Below are 22,805 nucleotides of genomic sequence, written 5' to 3'. Positions count from 1 at the left end.
AAATACATAGAAATATATATCTATGATCTAAACAGTATAATAATAATATAATAATCTGTACATTGAAAATATACGGCACACACTATAGGATGCCAGGGCTACAAATTCTGTCTACATAGCATGCTATCTAAATGACATTTCAGTATTTGCATAAGCCTGAAAGGTCATCAATGCTATAGAGGGCAAGTACTAGGCTAAGGTGGAGTCTGAGGTAGGGGTGGGACGATATGGGTTCCTCACGATACCATATATATCGCGATATTAGGCCCTCGATAACGATAATATCACGATATTCGATATATTGCGATATTTGCGATATATCGATATATTGTATGAAATTTCATCAACGATATATCACGATATCTGCAACTACAAAATACTTGGAACTGAAAAAATGCAGCATTTTGTATTCCCACAAAGCTGTTTGGAGACTTTGGACAAATCACCATCCAGTAATTCAGTACTTCTGGTTGCTGTGGAATCTGAGTGGGATTTGCTTTATTTTAGCTGTCATTTCCTCATTTTCTAAACATGTTGTTCATCACTTCATTATGAACAACATTTCAAATTTCAAAAAATATATATATTTTAATAATCAATATCGATTATTTATCGCGGGAGGACGTATCGATATATATCGCCATATCGATATTTCAGCACACCCCTAGTCTGAGGTGAGTCGATCTTCATATTACGGTGGAAGATTGGGAGTGAGTCTGCAGTTCTGATTGCAATGGCGAGTTCGTTCCACAGTTTGGGAGCCAGAAAGAGTCTGGGACATGTGGAGTGTTGTCCCAGATGTTTTAGGGAAGGGAGAAGAGTCTGGGACACGTGGAGTGTTGTCCCAGATGTTTTAGGGAAGGTTCTGACAGCCTCCCTGTGTTAGCTGATCCGAGTGAGTGTGAGAGGTTGTAGGGTTGGATCAGGCTTTGGAGATAATGGGGATGCCACAGTAGTAGACAGTACATTTACTTGAGTATTTCTACTTTTCTCGACTATTCATTTTTTTGCAAAGCTTGTGACTTCTCCACTACATTTCAAAAACAAATATTTAACTTTTGAAGGGACCCCCGGGATCCAAACTTACAAAAGTCCATTCATGAATTTTTTTAAAACTTGCACATTTCTGAAACAGTTTTTAGTTAGTTTTGGTTTGTACTAGACTTAAGTCTTTTTTTAAAAGCTAGTAGTCCAAAACCTCAACTCAAATAGAATTATTACAGAACAACTTGTTACGTGACTTGTTCGTTGAGTAATACCTCATCATCTACACTTTGACTCTGGGTCACTGTCCTGTCCAGCACTACCCTCGTAGAACGCCTCCTGTCGCCACGTCGTCTCCCAAAGCCTTGAGAACATGATCAGAGGTCGTGTTTGTTTTGATCTCTCTGTCCTCCTCTCTCCATGGCCCGTATAGCTGCGTGCGACCTTGCCCCCTCCCCCGGCCCCGCCCCAAAGCCACGTTCATTTTGTTTAGGGGGACAAAGGCATGATCCGCCAACGGTCCCTGCTGACACCGCGGCAGCGGGTCCCCGGGTCCCAGGGCTGTACCACGCTGGGACCCCATCGGGGGCCCACGTTTCTGAATATCCTGGCATCAAAGTGGCCCCTGGGTCGGGGGGGGGGAGTAGAACCTGTTCTAACCCTCCCGTGCCCTCTGCATCACAAAGAGCAGCTATATGTTTCCCTCTCTGCAGTGCTGGATCAGAGGCCGGCTGTGTAGAACCTGGTCTAACCCTCCCGTGCCCTCTGCATCACAAAGACCATGAGCTACGTTCCCACTCTGCGCCGCTCACTTTCCACAAGATATGCGTATATCCATAATAGTCCCCACTACTCCTTAATGACCCTGTGTTTGCCTCCTACCGTTAGCCAATAGTAGAGATCAGAGCACACACTCCTAAGGAGCCTATATGCACACACGAGTCAACTAACTCCTCAGTGCTAATTTACCTCTGAGAGTATACAAATGGAACCAAATGGACTCTCACGCCGGCTCTGCTTAGGATTTTTACAGTGTACACAGCTAAGGCCAGACCGCACCAATGGAACTGCCATTGGGGATTATGGCTGAAAGTAGTTGCAAGTAGTTACATGTTGCAAGGAGTTGCAATGGTGCAGACTGGCTCTGGGTGGGTCACAGTCACATTGTTAGCCAGTTACAGACAATATGTTTACTGGAAATAAAGCTGACTTTATAAGAAAATATTTCCAACTGACTACATGATGAAAAGCCGGTATATCAATCAAAGCATGGGTGGGGGGAATTGAGAACATGAAAGGGCGTTGTTTTATTTACTTAGCTGGAGAAATGGAAATGATTCCCTTTCACTGTCTTATCATGTGAGGAACACAATAACACATGCATACTTACTTATAATGGCATTGGTAAGAGATATGAATAATACATAATCAAAAAACTACAATTCATCCTAATATCCCTGCAGGAATCTCTTTTGATAAGACCAGCCTTCTTTAACAAGCAAAAAAACTATTCTGCTTGTGTGTAATGCAATGCAGTCTCTCATCTTTGATGAGGAGTACAGTTTGATACAGCGAAACCTGCCCGGCGACTCGGCGAGGATATTGCATCTAATCGAGTTATTCCGCGAGGCATCTGTCATGCTCGATGACAGTCCGGAGCCGGGGACACCGACAGGGACAATGCTTGCCCTATCAGCCATACTTCTGATGTCACAAATACCTTTATCTCACTGGCTTTTAAACGTGGCTGGGAGTTTGCACGGTGTGCTAGTACAGTGGTTCCCAAACGTGTTCATGTCAATGACCCCCAAATCGCCATTTATTAGACTGTGGACCCCCATTTGAAAAGATATGCCAGTCGCCCGGTAAGACAGGTTTTTACGGCTCGCAGTGATTCCGAAACATATTCATTTCAAGGACCCCCAGTTTCACATGCATCAGGCGATTTAATGGCATTTCTATCTCTTGTACCCCCAATTTATATTGTGAAATCAATGTTAATTTAACTCTGAGAGTGTATAAATGGAACCAATTTGGTTCAGAGTTACAGACCCATAAGGATCCAAATTGGTTCCCCTGGAACTCCCTCAAGGAACCCTAGGGTCACTTTGGGAACCACTAGTACACACACACACACACACACACACACACACACACACACACACACACACACACACACACACACACACACACACACACACACACACACACACACACACACACACACACACACACACACACACACACACACACACACACACACACACACACACACGCACGCCATTCAAAGTTATTATAAATGTGGGTCTCTGCTGCAGTGTTTTTTTTACCAGTGAAATAAGCAACCAGGTTATAATGCATCGGATATTTTGAAATAGCCAATCAATAAGCTCAGAATGCGCCACAATGAATGCGCACGCACGATATTTGCTGATGGGGCGGAACGAGGACAAATACATGTTAATTTGGGGGATTCCTTGACATGACAATGTATGAGAACAACTGGTTTAAACGACAATATGAAACAAGACCAAATACAAGTCCTTACACTTTAGATTAGAAACAAGCCTAAAATAAAGTTGCTTATAATAAGCAGACAAGACAACACTGCAAAGAACATATATAGGTTTTACAAGTTTACATCTGTTTGGAGTCTAAACTAATCAGTGTCTATAAACTTCAGGCACTGGTTTCATGAACGGTGATGAAATCACATGTATTTTAACAAGATAAAACATCAGTGTTCATTTGTAGTGTTATGTAACTGTGTTGGTGAATGTGCAATTGGAGCCATGTGTACACAGTAACACATGGAACCAAATGCAGCCATTTGGCTCTGTTTGCTCACTCTCTGGCTCACATTAACACATTAAAACACTGTGTGTGTTCTGCTCTTGGTCATTTAGATATCAAGGCTGAAAGAACAAAAAGAAAAAAAGCAAAGTTTGCTCAACCATAAATTAAGCAAGAGTGTGCTGCAATTGTGACTCACACACTCCGAGTGGGCACCGGGTATTGAAATCAGGTCCTTCTGGCCCATTTTAACATGACAACAAATCAATGTATTACAACAATCCGATGCATTATCATGGGCCTTCTTTTCAGCGGCTGGGCAGAAGGACGGTTTAAAAGAGATCACAGACTCCGTTAAGTTAAGACAGAAGGAGGAGACGGAGGAGGCCAAAGGTTCCAGTCTTACACGAGTTTCCTCTTTCTCTGATGAGCCAATAAACCAGTGAATGGCTGAAAAGTGAAAGGCAGGGATGGGGTCACAGCGGCGCACAAAGACAACTGAGGAGAAGAGGAAATCTAATCGGCTTGCAGATGCTAATTTTATGGAGGACCAATTAAGGAGAGCTTTTTATGACACTTTTTTGGGAAAACAAAACAGCAGAGCTGTCCCCTCTCGGCCGGGGGTCCCACCGCGGTCGAGTGGCCCTGATGTGTTCTGGTTGAAATGCCCACCACAACCCCCCCCCCCCGCTCCCCCCTCCCCCTCCAACCTTCCATCTCAGCATTGAGCCCAGGCCCTAAGAGCATGGCACCTCCTTTCCCCCTGCCCGCGCCCTCATTGGGGAAAGGAGGCAGTGTCTGTTTGTTGTTCTGGACCGCAACACGGCTCCCGTTTATCACTGTCAGCCCACAGAGATGCTGAGAATAGGAGGGATGGGGGAGTGAGTGTGTGAGGGGGTGTGGGGGGGGGGGGCGCTGTCCAATCTGTCCTGTTTCGGGCTTTACAAACCCCCGGGCCCCTCACAGCGCCAAAACTCCACACCCTTGGACCCCATACATCTCCATGATGGCTGCCTTTCGGGGCACCGATGCGCCCCTTTGTATGTTAGCTGCACTCCTGCTGCTAACGGGGGTCCGCCGCCGCCGGTGACAAGGGCACGCTAACCAGTGTTGCCATGTCCGCGTATTATTATAGGGTGGGGGGCTTGTTTGTAAAGTGGGGCTTGTTGATTAAAACATTTGTTTAAACAACATTAGGAAACAACTTGTATGGACAAACTTTATAATATGAAGTATATATGATGATCAAGGGAAAAAATGAAAATAGCCTATGTATTTATCCACGGCCTCCCATCTAAAAACATTTTGTGCCAGGGACCCCCGACCGTTCCATATCTGTGTTGTTAAAATGTTTCGAAAATTCGAATGTTTCGAAATTTTTCATTTTCAAGATTTGTTTGAAAATAGCAGATCCACAAGCTCACAGCGTAGCTTGTAGGCTATTTTCAATATAGCCGATGCATAAGGGTTTAAAAAAAGTGCTCATGTGGCCTATATATTGCTTCTTTTGGGCGTTTTTTTCATAGACCCCGTTGCTTGTTTCTCTCACAAACACTGGCAACAGCGCCGCTATCGGGGGTCCCGGGCAGTGCTGCTAACTAGACAATGTCATGAGATGTAGCGCTGCCAATGTTTAACCAGAGAGAAACCCACACACACCCCCCCCAGGACCCACACGGGCCCCCCCCAGGAACCACACGGGCCCCCACCAGGACCCACACGGGCCCCCTGTTGCCTTTGTATAAACTCAGAGTTAATCTTTCAAGGGCCGATGTTTCATGGGTGCACCCCTCCCCCCGCCTGCCCACGGACCCCCAAATATATACTGCCACAACAAGTCACTAGAGCTGTAGATTTTATGGGGGGGGCTTTTGTTTAAGTGCTGCGTCGCTCTGCCCTTAAATCTATACCGTTTCATTACTCTTTAAATCATTTTTTTTCCTCCCGCCATTAACATAATCATGAATAATACATCGGCTTGGGAATAAGCAAGGAACTATAAACAAAAGTTTACAAGAGCCGTTTACAAGCAGAAGAACACAATATAGGCACGAATGAATGAATGAATCTTGAAAACAGCTTCCATAAATGCTAGCTATATATAAACCCTGATGAAAGCGTTCACGGTCTGTAACGAAACTGAGCTGCAGAGATGTGTGAAGTCAGCGTGCTCAACAGGTGGACGATCACCTGCTACACTGATGTGTTCATGTCTTTATATCCACGATTCCATTTGTATGAAACAGAACAAAAAAGGGGGTGCGGGGGATATATTTTAAACCACAATAGGCCAGATAAAGTATACTTCTTTGTATGCCAAATAGCCGGCTGAACGGTCCAGGCACCTATACGCTTGTAATCCAGCCTGACAGCGTGTCGCGGGTTCTAGTCCCGATCCCGGCGACCTTTGCTGCGCGTGTGCGTGTGCGTATGCGTGCGTGTGTGTCCACCTCTCTCCTGTCAAACTAATGTAATCTATCAATAAAGGCAAAAAGCTCAAAAAATATCTTTAAAAAAAAAAAAGTGTACAGTTAAATTCATATTAAATGGAACAGCGTAGAATCCTCAGTGTTGAACGGGATGCAAGTGATATTTTTTGCTAACATATAGGGAGCGCGCTCGCCTATTAGTTTGCATTGTGCGCTCAGTGTGCCATTTCCGAACGCGCCCAAAGTGTTACAAAGCTCTATATTCTGATAGTAATACCATAGAGTGTTTGTTCAATAACAGTCTCCGTTCCGTGTCTCTCCAGCTCGTTGGTAAACAGAAAATAAGGTTTTCAGGTCAGGATACCAATTTCAATCAGGAGGGAGAATTCACACAGCATGCACAGGTGAAATTGGAAGCGATTACACAAAACAAATGAGCAGGCAAAATTGGAACTGGAACACTGGAATTAAAGCTGATAGCTGTTGTAGGACTTGCTCTCCTGATACAACTGGTATCCTGAACTGACAATCCATTTTCTGTTTATATAACAATAGCAATAATTTTGGGCGGGAACCCCTTTTGGTGTTAGCATTATGTTATGCTTTAGCTATTGAAAAATAGCAGACCTACAAGCTCATAGCGCGCCACCGAGTGGCGCGCTACGAGCTTGTAGGTCTGCTATTTTTGAAAAATCGAAGAACCACTGACATAGAAACATAGCTTTTTCCGAAAACTGTCAGGATGTAGAAGACATTTTTAGAATCTGATCTCAGGTCAAAATGGGTTAAGCACCTTTAATTAACACATAGAATATACTGCGTAGGCCATTTTAGCAGCACAAACAAAAGGTAGCACATTACAGTGTTACTCCTGAAAATAATATTATTATTAGATTAGATTATTTTAAGCTGGGTGACACGCATACATGTATATCTCCAGTTACAGAGCGTCATGAACATAAGTGGTGGAAAGTGGAAACTAAGTACTGTACAATTTTGAGGCATTTACCCGCTCGAGTGACTTCCTGACCCTCAAGGTTCCTTTTGCTAACTCAGAGCTAGGTAAAGCAGCTTTTTCTGTCAGTGCTCCATTTGATTGGAACGAACTCCAAAAATCCCTAAAAATCAGATCACTGCCTTCCCTATAGGTCAATTCAGGGAAATGATTTCTAGCACTCAACAATGTAACTGTTTTAATTGATTCTCTCATCTATCTATTATAGTTATTTTAGCTTTGGACACTTTCTGTTTTACAATTCATATATTTGATATTGCTGTATTTAGTGTATGTTGTTGATTTTTGTGTTTTGTATTTCGGCTACATTGAAAATGAGGGCCGGCCCCTCAATTGTTTAAATAAAGGTTATGATGATGATGATGACTTTACTGGAGTATTTACACTTTTCAGTGATTTTACTTCTACTCTACTACAAGGACAACTTTAGTTACTAGTTACTTTATAGATAGTTTCTTTACTATTTTCAAATGTTATACATTTTGAAAACATGAAATGGAATATTTGTGCATGATGAGCACTTTTAATTTTGGTACTTTAAGTACAGTTTGATGCCAATACTTTTGTACTTTTACTCAAGTGAATTCCCGAAGACCAGACTTGTACTCGAAACAGAGTATTCCTGCTGCAATGGAGCAGTGGTACTTTTACTTTACATAAGTCTTCCAGCATTGATATTGAATGTTACGCTCAGCAGGGCGGGTCTGTTAGAGGGCTGCTCTGTGATCCCCGTAGGACAGGAAAAGTGAGACAATGAATGGCACATATATTAATAACAAAAGGTGCTGTAAACCTACAACAGCCCTCATGCCAGCATGCAGGCCTCACATTACAGTAATGTGATGGTTCCCATGCGGAACAGGTGCCTGTTGGCTTGAGCTGCAAGCTTTGAAGACAGAGGAGAAGAGAAGAGAAGAGAAGAGAAGAGAAGAGAAGAGAAGAGAAGAGAAGAGAAGAGCAGAGCAGAGCAGAGCAGAGCAGAGATTTTAAAGAGTCCTTTATTGAGCACTGCTGGGTGATACAAAACATTACATACCCTCAACTACAAGTCTAACTTAGGTTTGAGCAAAAAAGGAACAGGTTACAGTAAAACAGCCATCTTCCAAAGAAAAACAATCAGAAAGAGAAAAACAGCTCATCATGATCTCCCACTGTGCACAGAACTCCCTCAATTGCCCACTTTACACAGAACGCATCAAGATTGTCCACCATCTTATAATAAGAGTGTTCTACTCTGAGCCGTGCTTTAATAAGTCCAGTCATGTCTGCAGAGCAGAGCAGAGCAGAGCAGAGCAGAGCAGAGAAGAGAAGAGAAGAGAAGAGCAGAGAAGAGCAGAGCAGAGCAGAGCAGAGAAGAGCAGAGCAGAGCAGAGCAGAGAAGAGAAGAGAAAGAACTTAAGACACAGCAGACAGCACCGTTCTTTTTTGGAACTTTAAGTGCAAGACTAACTGTTGTGTATTATACACAACACACAGTGTATAATATAACAGTTTGCTGGCACTGTTCTTGTGCATACAGTCATGTGTACAGGCAAATGCTGTGCATATACTTTGCTTATGTCGATGTATTTTATTAGAATTAGCCTATACTGTCTTGTTACTGTACTTGCTATTGCATATGCTGCTGAATTTAAAAAAAGAAACTTACTCTTAGGTGCCTTTACACAAGGTGTAGAAGAACCTTAGTTAGTTACTAACTAGAAGAACCTTGAACCAAGAGGAGAGGAGAGGATTTCCATGTGAATAGGATACATTACTCCCTGTTATCAGCATTGTTTCAGGGCATTATGCATACACCAGGGCCATAACACTTAAATTCCACTTAGGCCCTAAATTCTTTGTCACACGACAAATGGGGCAAATAGCATATCTACAAGCTCACAACTTTTTTTCCTCTGCCCTTAACTGTTATATAACTGTTGCAGTGGCTGACCGCTGTGGAGGAGAATGTACATTTCCATTTGATTACATTACGCCGCATAGCATTGTGTCAGGACATTAGGCATAAGACAGGGCCATAACACTTAAATTCCACTTAGGCCCTAAATACTTTGTCATACGACAAAATGGCGAAACTAGCATATCTACAGGCTCGCGACTTCTTTTTGTGTCTCGCCTAACTGCTATACGTTGCCGTCGCTGCCAGTGGCGGCGGAGGAGGAATGTCCATTTCCATATGATTACGTTACACCTGTTAGCATTGTGTCAGGACAGGACGCTACGCATGAGACAGAACCATAACACTTAAAAACCACTTAAGGCCCAAATTCCTCGTCATGTGACAAAATGGCACAAAGCCAAGCTCCCTATACAAGAACGCATCGTGTTGTGAAGCTTGTAGTTGAACTATTTCTGAGAATGTGTGAAACATTCCACCTATAATGACATGCCCAGAATATATTAGGGATAAAAGATTAAAAGTGGTCGAAGAGTTAAAAGGGGATGTTTGTACAGTTTAGACTATATTTCGTTAAAAAAAAACGTTAAAACTAAATTCATTATTGGAGCAAGAACCCCACAGAACCCCAGCTTTAATTTTGACGGTGTTCCAATTTCAATTGTATCTGCTTTTTTAAAATTGTTTCGTCACTTCCAATCAGATTTTATCATCCTGATCATCCTGTATCCTGTATGAGATCTGTCTACTGAGTCCTGACTGGACCAAATTGGTATCCCGACATGAACATTTTGACAGTAGACTCCTGTTACTGAATCAACAGGGCAAAGACTGCTATCACAATATAGAGCTATTTAACACTACTTTAACAAACAAACACAAGAAAGGAATGACTTACACCACTTCTAATTCTAATAATTAGAAAAATGTGTTTCTTGTGACAGAGAGATGACAACATCTGGTTTGTTATGGGATAGATGCCGACATGCAGTTCAATGCCAGACCTGTAACAACCATGATGATACAGAACATAACACTATGCCAACAATAATGTTATGTCCTGTATCATTTAGCTGTATCATGGTTATGACAGTGGCTGCTGTGGTTGTTCATCTGCAATGTCACAAGTCTCAGGATGAGGGTCTGTCCCTCCTCTCTGTCCCTCTCTGTCCCTCTCTGTCCCTCCTCTCTGTCCCTGCCCGGTCAATAATTGTGGTTAAACGACAGGACTGCTATCAAGCACAGGGTCGTGGCCTCTCCATTGTGTGCAGGCCAGAGTGGAACGGCGTCTATTAATGCGAAGAGGCCACTCACTGATAGATAGATGTATTGTGTAGGTTACTCGTTCACAGATATTAACCACGTTCAAACCTGGCAGCCCCATTCTGGGCACGCCATTAAAGCAGGAAATGTGGATCTCCTTGTTTTTGTTTTTTTTACCTATTTTTTTGCAAAGCTTCGCAAATATTTGAGCAAGTTGGTGGAACACTGATTGAGCTTGTTGTAGATCCGCAATTTTTTGCTATTTTTGAGGTTTGTTTTTAGTTCAATGTTTGTTTTAAAAACGCCATTGACGATGAAGGGAACATTTACATCATCTTGTCCCTAACACAAACATTAAATGCCGTTAACAATAATAGCATTTAATTTGGGTTCTGTACAGTATGTACAGTATTCAAAAATGTAAAAAAGAATGATGCTGCTTATGAATATTTGAAGTTTTACAGAAGACTTAGTTCAGGATTTAGAAGGCGTCAGGCCTAAATGGCTTAACGTTATGACCCCCGTAGTGCCCCATGCTGGGGCAAGGATTCTGTGAAAATAGAAGATCTACAAGCTCACAATGCAGAACAACGCATTGTGAGCTTGTAGGTCGGCAATTAAAGAAAATTGGTGTAGAGTTTAAAAAAGGAGCCGGATGACCCCATTGAGTCAACTAATTATAGGATTTAAGTGTTAAGTATAATATATTATGCATATAGGGGTACTTGCCATGTTAACAGATAGGTGTTAAGTATATTATGCATGTAGAGTAATTACTTGCCATGTTAACAGATGTAAATATGTTAGTTAGACATCACTGTAGGTGTGATGTTTACCTACTAGTTATTCTGGTTTCTTAGCACTTTAAACCATGGCTTCCCAAAGTGGGGTCCGGGGACCCCCAGGGGTCCTGGAGGGAGTTCCAGGGGGTCCCCACCTAAATGATAGTTTGGAAACACGTGGACCCTTATGGGTCTGTACTCTGTAACTCTGCGGGTCCATTTGTTTCCATTTGTACACTCTCAGAGTTAAATTAACAATAATTTTACAATAATAAACTGGGGTCTCAGAGATAGAAATGCAAAATGGGGGCCCGTAGCCTAATTCAGGTCCAACCAGGGGCCCTTGAAATGAAAATGGTTGACAATCACTGCTAGAGCTGTAAAGATCTTCTCTTATGGGGGTCCCTGGCATATGTTTTCAATTGGGGGTCTCCGGGCTAATTAGTGTCATTTTGGGGGTCCTTAACATGAAAAAGTTTGGGAACCACTGCTTTAAACAACTCAACCATTTACCGTGTCATTCCTTGACATTTACTTTGGTCTGTCACTTTGTCAGTCGCTCTGGATGAGACTGAGCATCTGCTAAATGCCAACATTATAAATTGTAAATTGAGTTTCAAATGGTGTAGCTTAGTGTGTGTATGGGGCGTGTACAGTAGGCCTACGCACTCTTACAAGTGTGTGTGTGTGTGTGTGTTTGTGTGTGTGTGTGTGTTCTGTGTGTGTTGTCTGTGTTCTGTGTGTGTTGTCTGTGTGTGTGTGTGTGTGTGTGTGTGTGTGTGCGTGCATGCGTGCGCACATCCATCAAGCACGTTTGTGTTTCTGTCTCGTGGTCTGTTTAAACATCTGCTGAGCGCAGACACTCCAGCCAGACACTCAGCGATCAGCATTGTTTGTGTTTCTGAGTGCTGTTGGTGCCGAACGTCAGAGGACAATGTGTCACATCTGAGAACATCTCCTCGTTACCATTCACAGTTCACACCCAACCATATGTGAATTAACGTTTAATGTCCATCTGTAATCTGCCACCTGAGCCCCATCTGTGTGCACGTGAAAGTGTACGCGCGCACACACACACACGCACGCACGCACGCACGCACGCACGCACGCACGCACGCACGCACGCACGCACGCACAAACACACACACGCTTTTGACTGATTGCCATGTAGGCTACTGCACAAGTCATTTAACCAAACCTTAACATGAATCGAATCCTAAACACCACAAGAGTACTCATTATCCAGAAATGTCACATTTCAAGTTCACAAGCTCTACAAGCTCACAGTAAGTTTTATTTGATTTTTTTTCAAATAGCCAAACTATATAATATAATGCATGTTTTGTAATTATAATAATAGAAATCTGCAAAGTGACTGCATAACAAAAGTTTTCAAATAAATGTAGTGCAGTATAAAAGCTACAATATTTGGACCTGAGATTTACTGTAGTGGAGTAGAATTAAAATGATTGAATATTGGAAGTGCTCCACATTGTACAGTACGGGTGTGAAGCTGTGAGTGCAGCGTGTACTTCATTACGTTACACCACAGTCAGCAGCTTTATTGTTTGTCCTATAATCTGTGGGTTTGGACGAGATAAAGAAGCACGAAATCCAACCGTGAAAAAAAAAACCCACCACAGCGATGCAGCTCATGCTGCAGTGCAAAGCCCTGCTTCAGTTTGACATTTCATTCCCCCACGAGGCATGCATGCATGCATGGCATGCATGCATGCATACAGTTGGGTGCCACTGATATTGTCCCTTATCATTTGACCCATTTAGGCCTGACCTCAAAATTAAAAAAAAAATCCTTCTAAATCCTCCAGTTTTCTGAAATAAATATTTTCACGATTTTTCAAAAATAGCAGACCTACAAGCTCGTAGCGCGCCACTCGGTGGCGCGCTATGAGCTTGTAGATCTGCTATTTTCCAATAGCTAAATTATAACATAATGTTTAAAACACCAAAAGGGGTTCCCGCCCAAAATGGGTTAACTGTCCTTTTGCGCAGATCACGCAAACCTCAGCAAAAAGAAAAGGACAATATCGATGGCCTCCAACTGTACATGCCATGCATGGCATACATGCATGCGCCCGTCGGCCCAAAGTGCTGTTATTCATTTCACATCATCAACACCCAACAGCCAATGAAGCCCAATTGCGTGTCACTAACAAGTCTGACGCCATCAAAAGACCAAGAGACACTCGAATCAATGGGAGAGCAAACACACGCGCACGCACACACACACACACACACGCCCGCCCACACACACACATAAACACCACGCACGCACGCACTCACACACTCATATACAGAACGGTGGTGATCAGCTCATCAATCACGGGCCAATGAGGAGATGCGGTGGCCACCAACACTGGGGTTATTGTGCGCGGTGACCCGGGGGTCAGTGGTAAGTAGTGGAGGACGGAACCCTCAGACAAAAGGGGACAGCATCGTGTCCTCTGCATACATACAGTGTTGCTGCTGCCGCCGCCGGCCCTCTCAATGGACACATGGCAGGCCTAACCACAGATGGGACGACAACTACCAATAAGGGGGGGGAGAGGGTGTGTGTGTGTGTGTGTGTGTGTGTGTGTGTGTGTGTGTGTGTGTGTGTGTGTGTGTGTGTGTGTGTGTGTGTGTGTGTGTGTGCGTGCGTGTGCGTGCGTGCGCGGGCATGTGTTGCCGTGGCGAGGGTGCACAAGCGGACGTAACAGATTGAAACAATGGCCGATGCTGATGAAAAGGCAGCAGTCGTGCCTGCGCGTTGGGGAGGAAGATTATTGGGGTAGCAGGTCTCCCCCGGTAGCAGCATCAGACTGGAACACGCAGAGGAGTGGGGGTGGTGGGAGGGGAAGGAGGGGGGGGTGGGGGTTACAGGGATAGAGGAACTGGAGGGGTGTGGGGGGGAGGGGGTGGGGTGGGGTGGGGTGGTGCAGAGAGTGGCAGAAGTGTGCAGATTGGGAACACAAAGCAGTCCCAGTGCACCATTGAGCAGCCAACTGTTCCTTAAGTGTGGCCGCCGCCCGGCACAATAGCAAACAGATATCATTTGGAGGTGTGTGTGTGTGTGTGTGTGTGTGTGTGTGTGTGTGTGTGTGTGTGTGTGTGTGTGTGTGTGTGTGTGTGTGTGTGTGTGTGTGTGTGTGTGTGTGTGTGTGTGTGTGTGTGTGTGTAGGTATGAGGTTTTCTTTGTAAACTTCTGATGAGCACGTATGTTTCATATTTTGCTTTTTTTTATATCATATGAACCCTAGCGTCTCTCTACTCTGTACAAGCTCAAACGTTGTGAGCCTACCAGTATAAACAACCTAGGGTTTAAGTGAGTCTTTTCCTGTTTTATTAAGTATCTAGGTTTTGTCCTGTTCAAAAGTTCTAATTCCACATGTACCATGGTACTGGTTACTTGACCATGCTTGCAGATCAACTGACTATCACCTGATCACCCTGAAAATACAGTCAGTCACATTGAGTGTGCCGTAAGGGATTTTTTTTTATTGCCAGAATGTTAGTTCAGTAAAAGGGTTCTCCCTGGTCTCTCCTGCTCTTTAGTAAAAAAGTAAAGGAGAATAACAATTTAATCCAATCAGGACACAGAACTCATACTTCAGGATACAGGATAAAAAATATTGCAATAGTGTGTGATGAATCAAAAAGATGAGCCAGGCGAAATTGGAACTGGAACACTACAGAATTGAAGATGATACTTGGATTATTTCTCCTGGATTGAATTGGCAATCCACGTTATAATGTATTTTCTATTTCACTAAAGAGGGCATTGCATCAGCCCAGCACTACAGACAATCAAACTGACACTATATGGGCGCCAACCTGCAGGGCAAAGCCAGGAAAGGCAAGAAGTGCACCACCTACGTAGATGCGTGACAGTTTAGCTAACAACACTGTAAGGGGACACGGTGGCACAGTCGGTAGCGCTGTCGCCTCACAGCTATAGAAGGTCCTGGGTTCGATTCCCGCTGGGGACTCTGTGGGCTGTGGGCTGTGTGCCCATACCCTGGGTGGGGTTGGCAAAAGGGCCTTTCTGTGTGGAGTTTGCATGTTCTCTCCGTGTCTCCTAGGGTAGGTACCCTCACCAAAAAAACGTAATCCTGGTCTCTAAACTGCCTCCCCCTGGCCAGCCGGGGCGCCTGATGGAGGGGAAAGGAAGTGGTTGGAATAACGTGTTCCTTCCATGCGCTACGTCCGGCCGGGGAAACTCCCCCCTGTCAGGTGTAAAGAAGCGGCTTGGATTCCTCATGCACTGAAAGAAAGCATGAGGTCAGTCCGTTGCTCTCCCCAGGTTGTCAGAGGGAGTGTAGAGCCCAGGATTACATTAGATTATTGACACTGGGTGAAAAAAAATGTGTAAAATAATCGTGGGATAAACATTATAAGAAAAAAGGAGTCCAAATATAATATTATTGCAAAACAAAGACAAAATAAAAATGGACAAATGTAAAGCGACACATCGTCAGCTTGTAGATCTGTTATTTTGGAATGGCCAATAGCCTATACAATAGAATAGAGCTTAATTGGTTAATGTATGTTTTGTAATAATAATAATGTGCAAAGTAACTATAAGTTATCAAATAAATTAATTGGAGTAAAATGCCTATAGCAGCCCCCCCCCCCCTGCATTTCCCCTACTCCAAATATGCTAACTGGACAGTGCATTTATATAGCGCCTTTCTCCAAAGTGCTTCACACACACACACACACACACACACACACACACACACACACACACACACACACACACACACACACACACACACACACACACACACACACACACACACACACACACACACACACACACACACACACACACACACACACACACACACACACACACAATGAGGTCCAGAGGAAACCATGCAAGGCGCCAACCTGCTCATCGGGAGCAGTTAGGGGTTAAGTGTCTTGCTCATGGACACAGTAAGCTAAAACCACCAGGACACCAGGTCCCAAACTCTTCTCCCTTCTGGCTCCAGAACTATGGAATGCACTTCTCATAGCAATCAGAAGTGCAGCCTCAATCCCAATCTTCCACCGTAGTCTGAAAACCTGAAACCTACAGATTCCAACACTGCTGCTCTACCTCCTGAGCCACTACGGCAAATATCTTTATTTGCCAAAAAACGAAACAAATAAACGTCCCTCCCAAAACGACACATTGTGAGCTTGAGCTTGAGCCTAAAATTTACCCCAGAATAGGAACGTTGGGGTAAAAGGGGTTCATTTTAAAGCTAGATTAGGACCAAGAGGAGTTTGTTGATCCAGGCTGCTATACTCATCTGATGGATGCATCCACCGTTTGGATCTCAGCAAACCTATCTCACACTCGCTTCACAACGCCACCTAAACCCCCCCCGCTCGTCTTCGCCCATCTCTCCCCTCTATATCTGCCCTTCCTCGTGTCCCCCTGGGGTAGTTGAGGGGTAATTTATGAACCTCTAGCAGCATGGAGCAGGCCAGTGTATGGCGGATGCCTGCTGACCGCGCTCCATTCAGCTCCGGAGGAGAGGGCTCGGGTTCTTTTCATCCTGCCCATAATCAAGCATCTCTCCTTGGGCAGAGGGTCCCCCTCTCGACTCCCCTCTCTGTCCAGTCCTCCATGGCGTGCCCCCCCCCCACCCCCCTTACACACACACACACACCGCTACCACCATCTCGTCCTCTTAGAAACGAAGGGGAAAGTTATTGGACTCTTTAGTGAGTCATAAATGTCCAGGGGGATTTTCATAGCGGCTTTGTGCCTTTTCTGTTTGCAACCGAGATAATGCGATTGTTTCAGGCAGTGTAAATGAATAAATCACAGAGTGGTTTGTCCGGGGCGCTGGGGGCGATAACAAAGGGCAAGTGTCCCTGCTCCCAGGAACACTTGTCGGCCCGTTCAGACTACTTTGTGAAACAACTTTATATCTCCTCTCTCTCCGTGGACGCCGCTATTGAGGGAGAGAAATAGTTTCGATTCACGGGAGACAAGCAAAACAAAGTTCAGAGTTCCCCCCTCCGCGCTGACCATTTTGCATCCGCTGATCGTCATCTCAAAGTCCCCAAGATAAAACTGGACTGGAGAAAAAAGGTGACACAAAGGAGAAAAGGAGAGAACCCAGATACAGTCAGACAGATTGAATATAGTGCTACTGTGCAGTGATTCTGTTTGTCCTCCAAGGTGCCTCCTCTCTCCTTCCACATCTCCACATTAACACCCTGTGTGTGTGTGTGTGCACTGTGTACATAACATCTCGCCGTTGATCCCGTTAAACAATGACCAACAGAGAGTTGAAGGGAGCCTTGCGGTGCAACAGTCCCACGTTTGCTCTCCAGCTCAGCGCCTTATAGAGCCGTGATAGGCCCTAATCTGCTCTGATCCTTTGTCACTACAAGCATACGGCTGTGATAATGCCCTCGTTTTCTGGTCACCTGAGCACTTTCACAGCCGTGAACCCCACCAGGTGGCGAGAGGGGAGGGTCTCTAAACCCCAAAGTGACCCGTTGGCCGGCCCGAGACCCTGAATGGACTGGAGGAGTGGTGAAAGGCGCAGCGCAAAGAGGAAAGTCAAACACCCTTTAATGCAGGGTTAAAGATTGAGGGATTATGTGGAAACATGGAGGGTGGCTACTCTTTTTTTATTAAAGGGATCCAGAGCTCAGGGTGTCTTGTCTCTCTGTGTGGGCCCTTCCACTCTGTAAACACATGAATACCAATGAGAGGCACTCAGAGAATGGGATTTATAATCTGGTTCATCAATAGAGAGATAGAGCAGGATTGATCACTGTCCTTCTCTTCTCTAACACTAATCAATCGTCCAATATATGATGTACGCTTGCATCACGGGCGGAGACGAGAGTACTACAACTTTAACACAGTTGATATCTATAGGAAAGATCTGCAGGATCTATATTTTAATATGCATAAAGTGAGACAGTTAGTTCAGCGTGGACAGAGATATATTGCTCTTGTTCTATCGCTCCATTGTGGAGGAGAGCATTTTAACCTTTTGTTCCATTGCCTGATATGTTTCATTGTCAGTGAAAAATGTTCCGTTTTGTATTAATACAAAAGCTGAATTCCACTGGCCTTGTCTCCTTGGCTGTGTGGCTGATAAAAAAGTGTATAGGCTACCTTATAAGATCAATAAGGTCAATTATGTCCAGTAAGTAATCCTGGTCTCTAAACTACCTCCCCCTGGCCAGCCGGGGTGCCTGGTGGAGGGGAAAGGAACTGGTCGGAATAACGCGTTTTTCAAAATAGTAAACAAAGACGTTTTGAGATAAGCCTAAAAGCGAGTCGGGGATTCGATTCCCGAGCTTGAAGACCTTTGCTGCGTGTCTTTCTCTCCCAGTTTCCCGTCAGTCTCTACTCAACTGTACTATCCAAATAAAGGCAGAAAAGTCAAAAAACATATCTGTAAAAGGAAAATAGCACACTCACAATTATACAAGCTTACAAGGTATCGCAAAATGCGACGTGTTCAAGACAAGGGACCAACCTATTTCTGTTCAAGACAAGGGACCAACCTATTTCTGTGTTCAAGGGGGCTCCTCACTGGCAGGTGAGCCAGTAGGATACAACAGTACGTCCTCCCGGTAGGGGCTCCTCACTGGCAGGTGAGCCAGTAGGATACAACAGTACGTCCTCCTGGGAGGGGCTCCTCACTGGCAGGTGAGCCAGTATGATACAACAGTACGTCCTCCCGGTAGGGGCTCCTCACTGACAGGTGAGCCAGTAGGATACAACGGTACGTCCTCCCGATAGGGGCTCCTCACTGGCAGGTGAGCCAGTAGGATACAACAGTACGTCCTCCCGGTAGGGGCTCCTCACTGGCCGGGTGAGCCTTTAGGATGCAACAGTACGTCCTCCCGGTAGGGGCTCCTCACTGGCAGGTGAGCCTTTAGAATACAACAGTACGTCCTCCCGGTAGGGGCTCCTCACTGGCAGGTGAGCCAGTAGGATACAACAGTACGTCCTCCCGGGAGGGGCTCCTCACTGGCAGGTGAGCCTTTAGAATACAACAGTACGTCCTCCCGGGAGGGGCTCCTCACTGGCAGGTGAGCCTTTAGGATACAACGGTACGTCCTCCCGGTAGGGGCTCCTCACTGGAAGGTGAGCCAGTAGGATACAACGGTACGTCCTCCCGGTAGGGGCTCCTCACTGGCAGGTGATCCAGTAGGATACAACAGTACGTCCTCCCGGGAGGGGCTCCTCACTGGCAGGTGAGCCAGTAGGATACAACAGTACGTCCTCCCGGTAGGGGCTCCTCACTGGCAGGGTGAGCCTTTAGAATACAACAGTACGTCCTCCCGATAGGGGCTCCTCACTGGAAGGTGAGCCTTTAGGATGCAACAGTACGTCCTCCCGGGAGGGGCTCCTCACTGGCAGGTGAGCTAGTAGGATACAACAGTACGTCCTCCCGGTAGGGGCTCCTCATTGGCAGGTGATGAGCCAGTAGGATACAACAGTACGTCCTCCCGGTAGGGGCTCCTCACTGGCAGGTGAGCCAGTAGGATACAACAGTACGTCCTCCCGGTAGGGGCTCCTCACTGGCAGGTGAGCCAGTAGGATACAACAGTACGTCCTCCCGGTAGGGGCTCCTCACTGGCAGGTGATGAGCCAGTAGGATACAACAGCACAGCAGAGGGAGGAATAAATTGGCATAGCAACTAAATTGGGGAGACAAATGAGGCGGGAAAAAAACACACACACACAAAAAAAAAAAATAGGTGAGTCTGAGAGTCTATCAAGAATGAAATCAGGATTCAGGACCATTATGTCCACCACAGTTAATTAGAGCCTGGCCCAATTAGAAGCCAGGAAGTCCAGCAGTCGCATTGGCCCAAAGCCTAACGATGGGGAGAATCCATATGCTCCCAATAGAAGAGCTGGAGTGACTGGAGTCGGCCCTCAACTTCTCCCCAATTAGAATATCACTGACTGTTGGCAGAGTCCAGACTCCCTGCAGGGCCCCCTGCTGGAGAACTGATGGGGGGCCACTTGATTCTCAGGCCTAGTTAGGCGTGTGTGTGTGTGTGTGTGTGTGTGTGTGTGTGTGTGTGTGTGTGTGTGTGTGTGTGTGTGTGTGTGTGTGTGTGTGTGTGTGTGTGTGTGTGTGTGTGTGCGCGCGTGCGTGCGTGTGTTTCAGTGTTTGTGTGAGGCACACATGCAGTTCGCCAGACATCTGTAGAGAGAGACCCCACGGTTCATAAAGAGTCCATCAAAGTGCCGTGGTGCAAACACTCAGCGATCACAGCGGCAAACACACTCCCACGGCCGAAACAACTTTCTACCAACATCATCAAGTCCTGCACAAAGACCAGACTCCCACGTGGGGCTGCATGGCTGCTGCAGGAGCTCTGCTGGGCTTTGGGTAAACATAAACCAGAGACGTCCCGCTGTGTTGCCAGTCAGTGGAAAGCAAAACACAGCCTTAAGATCATCTGCCAGCCAGGAGATGAAAAGACAACACATTCCGACCGTTGCTCCTTTCTGAAAGACACCTTCATTTGAAATGAATGCAGAAATGGTGGTGGCGCGATGTTGTATTTGGATCGATAGCACAAATCCAGGGTTCACAAAACTGATCTACTGTAACTTTATCTTTCAATATCTTTTTATTTTTCCGAATGGGGCGACATATACGCTACATTATTATATTCTGCAGCCCTCCGTTTTTTTGTGGCTTGCAATGCTCTGTTCACTGGAGGTTTGCTTGGCAGAAAACAATCAGGAAATTGCTGACAAGTGATACACTACAGAGAGTGGAATGTGGAGAAGACAAGATGCAAATACTTTATTCGTCACCAGTAACATGCTCATGCATGTACAATGAAATGTTGGTGTGTCAGAGACTCCACCAGACTGTACTAACAGTGTCCAACAAACAATAATAGAAGGTAAATACAATTACATCAAGTTATAATACAAGTAAAGTACTAAATAGTAATAAGTAATATAGGGTAAAGGACGTAAAGTGTAGAAAATGTAAGTCATCTGACTTACATTTGCCAATAAACTGATTTGTGTGTAGAGAATGAGCATAGACTCCGGCTGAAAAACGGTACTATTTAGAATGTAACATTTAAAATTAGTTTACATCTTCCCTGTTACTGAGGCCATAAATGTAAATATACAAAATATAAATGATGAATAAGAGAGAAGAGAAAAGGGAAGAGAAGAGAAGAGAAGAGAAGAGAAGAGCATTAAGGAGCCTGCTATCTCAGCAGCAAGATTAGACCAACAGAAATGAATCAGTGGGAGGATTTTATGTCACCAAATGGGAAAGCGCTCTCATCCGAGATGAGATGTTATCATCATAATAATTTCACTGAGGCCTATCTGATATCAAGCCTTGCAGCCCCGTTCCACATCAAGAGGACATTGCAATTAACCTCAGGTGTGTTCCAAAATGATGGTGGGGAGGTTACAAATGCCTCAACTCAAATCATAATAATAATAATGTCTATGGCAAAAACAAACTTCTAAGCCAGTGGTTCCCAAACCTTTTTGGCCATGCACCCCCTGTTACCTCCCGACCTAGCTGACGCACCCCCCCACATGGAAATAAGCTATATAGAGACATATATTTCCTTATATTTATCCACATATATGCACATGAATATGGCATATATATGCAGCATAGGCTATATTCTGCATATACTTGCCATAGGCATATTATATTTAAAATAACATAGCACCACCATTAGCCTTTTCATGTCGTTCACCCCCTAGAAGGCGCTCGCGCACCACAAGGGGTGCACGCACCACAGTTTGGGAACCACTGTTCTAAGCTATGTATATGCAACAAATATGCCCTATAGAAGACAACGCTATGGAAGTAAAGGTCATGGTATAGGTCTGACCCCATTTAGGGACCTTTATGGTTGAATGAGGTCCAATACAATGCTGCTCCTACTGTTATTGGCATCTCTTTAAATACCGTCAGCCCTTTCCAGTGGTGTCGATGTGATTTCGCAGACTGTTTGGGGGCTGTTAGTGGTATTGAATCCAACCTCTTTTGTCTTAAAACCCTGCTGGCTGAATTGTACCTAGTCTGTCATTAACGGCGTCCTTGTCTATGTTCCAACTGAGCACCACAGAGGGTGGAGGGCTCATACCTTTCTGTCCTCTGTGTCATGGATACCGTATGTAAATAAGGCCCGGCCGCGCAGGCCACTTTTTTTGAATCTTGGCATTGTGAAAACATTGTCATGCCGAATTCAGGCCCAAAATAACACATCTAACCATCCAAACGGTGGCCACGTTCACAGTCAATTAGATTTTCAGTGACACAATTGTGTTTAACCCGTAAATAAAATTCATAAAAAACACGATTCTGGATCAGATTATTTCCATGTTAAAGTATTTTATTGAATTTTGATTGAATATTTTTTACAAAGTATCAAAGTACATAACAATATTCAAGACATGGAATTACATTCACATACAGGGCTATACATGTCATCATAGAAATACATCAAGGTTATATATGTAGGTTCATGTATACATATAATTCCCTGGGCTGGGTTTTTACCCCCCCCCCCCCCCCCAATGTGTGGATGGATTAAAAGCCATACATAATAAAGATGCATTCCCTCACCGAAAGAGTAAAAGTGTATGATAAATGGACATCAAT

At 44.8% G+C, this 22,805-nt stretch overlaps 1 protein-coding gene across 2 annotated transcripts in view; it reads right to left on the bottom strand.

Annotated features, from left to right (window-relative positions):
* LOC306942779 (E3 ubiquitin-protein ligase TRIM35-like) overlaps positions 1–22,805 on the bottom strand; it is a 136,252-nt gene that overhangs the window by 106,592 nt on the left and 6,855 nt on the right. The gene's annotated exons all lie outside the window — the stretch shown is intronic.

This window comes from Electrona antarctica, assembly GCF_951216825.1.
Source record: "Electrona antarctica genome assembly, chromosome: 18".
In the NCBI taxonomy this organism is placed as follows: domain Eukaryota; kingdom Metazoa; phylum Chordata; class Actinopteri; order Myctophiformes; family Myctophidae; genus Electrona; species Electrona antarctica.
The sequence above is the reverse complement of the archived record's forward strand: the minus strand, read 5'-3'. Positions and strand labels throughout refer to the sequence as shown.